The sequence below is a fragment of the Urocitellus parryii genome, chromosome 5 (assembly GCF_045843805.1).
Source record: "Urocitellus parryii isolate mUroPar1 chromosome 5, mUroPar1.hap1, whole genome shotgun sequence".
NCBI classification, from domain to species: domain Eukaryota; kingdom Metazoa; phylum Chordata; class Mammalia; order Rodentia; family Sciuridae; genus Urocitellus; species Urocitellus parryii.
In genome coordinates, this window is record NC_135535.1 from 70,355,597 (window position 1) to 70,357,690 (window position 2,094).

General features: G+C 39.9%; 1 pseudogene; it reads right to left on the reverse strand.

Annotated features, from left to right (window-relative positions):
* Positions 1–778: 778 nt before the first annotated feature.
* LOC113191055 (zinc finger protein 559-like) lies at positions 779–1,196 on the reverse strand (annotated as a pseudogene).
* Between the last annotated feature and the right edge of the window lie 898 nt (positions 1,197–2,094).

A 2,094-nucleotide genomic window follows, 5' to 3' on the forward strand; every position in this document is an offset into this window, starting at 1 on the left:
ATATCTGAAGGTTTTCCCACACTCCTAATATTCAAAAGGCTTTTATAAATTGTAATTCTTAAATGTTAAGAAATGAGGATTGAACAAAGGCTTTCCAATATTCATTGCACTGATAAGTCCTCTCACCAGTGTGAGTTCTCTATGAAGGGTAAGATGTGAGGATTTATACATTTACTAAATGCATAAGGCTTTTCTCCAGTATGAACTCTCATGGGGATGTTAAGTTTTGATAAATGTGTAAGATCTTTTAAATGTTTGTTACAAATATAATGTTTCTCTCTTAAGTTTTCTATGTTTAGTAAGACCTGAATAATAAGTAAAGGACTTCCTAAACATCTTACATTCCACAAGCATCAGTCCACAGTGAGTTATTGAATGTTGAGTGGGAGGTGAAGCCCAAGTGAAGCCTTTCCCACATTCCTTACTTTTCATAGAACTTTTCTCCACTGTGTACAAGATCTGTGAAATGAGAAAAAGACTTCCTATACCCTGAAAAGCACATACTCAATTTTCACCATTCTCTAAGTATGAGAAGGAAAGGTAAACTTTTCTCACAGTCATGGCATTTATGTGATTTCTCCTTACTATGAGTTTTCTTATAAGCCAAATGTGGATTTTGGCTGAAGACTGTTTACATTGATGACAGGAAGTTTTTCTGCAATATTAATTTTCTTGTGCAGAGTAAAGGTAGAATGTTTCATGAGATTTTTTTCATGCTGATTATATTCATAACGTTTCTTTCTAGGGTAAATTCTCCTGCAAGTTGTAATTTATGAGTTTATTCACTCAAGGCATTTTGACATTGGCTAAATAGTTCCTCTCTCATGTGGTTTCTCTCCATTTCCACCATATTAGATGTTTTTCCTTGCAAAGTTTACTGCTGAGGTGCCAACAATTTGGTATCAACACAATCTTTCCAGTCTTGGAGGACTTTTTCCACTGTCCTCTGCTCTTCTCTTTGTACTACCAACTGCAATTGCACTTTTCCAGCATCACATGTCTGTAGAAGTTTCTCTGAATTTGGTTCTGCAAAGTCCACTCCTCCTGAGTGAAGTCCATAGCCACATCCTTAAAAGTCACTGAGTCCTGAGAATAATTTGGCAGCCCCTGAGCCACCATCTTTCCTCTTTATATTTTGCCTTACAAAGACAGAAATGGTCTTGAAGATCACATGGAGAGAGATCAATGGCTGGCATCCAGGGAGTCTAATAATGAAATCTGCCTGAACATTCCTACCCAAAGCCTCTTCAAACAGTGTCTCACTTTAGTGGACAGGTTAATCTCAACTTCTCTTGTTTAAGTAATAATGTAATCTTGCCTCACACCATGAATTATTAAGCAAAAGGAATTATTCTCTGTCATCATCACTTGTTGGTAGCCTTTTGAAACACCAACTGCCATTTTGGTGAGGCCAGGTGGAAGTTAGGGCTGGAATCACCATGGCCCAGATGGCAAGGATGATTTTCCTTCTAGAAAAGATACATAAAGTTTGCTCTAGAGGTTTCAGAAATGGGGAGCACAGTGCATGGTAAAACCACACTGACCTGCCTGCTCCTGGGGACTGACACCCAGAATGGCTGCCTATATTCTGGGAGGTATAACTGACCTGACTTCTCAGAGTAGGAACTGCAGCTCAGAACCACTGTTTTAGTCAACTTTTTAGCTGATGTGACTAAAATATCTGACCAAAACAATTGTAGAGCAGGAAGGGTTTATTTAGGGATTCACAGTTTCAGAGGTCTCTGTCCATAGGCAGCTAGTTCCAGGCCTCAGGGTTCAAGGTGAGGCTGAACATCATGGAAGAATAGTGTGGCCAAGGGAGGGCAGCTCACATGATGATCAAGAATCAGAGAGAGACTTGCCAGATACAAAATACATACCCCAAACCACGTCCACAATGCCCACCTCCTCCATCCACACCCTACCCATTTTCAGTTACCACTCAGTTAATCACCATCAGGGGTTTAATTCACCCAATCATTTCTACTCTAAACCTTCTTGCATTGTCTCACACATGAGCTTTTGGGGGGCATGTCACATCCAAACCATAACAAGCACCCATGAGAGCCAAGATTACCTGGAGTCTCCCCTTTA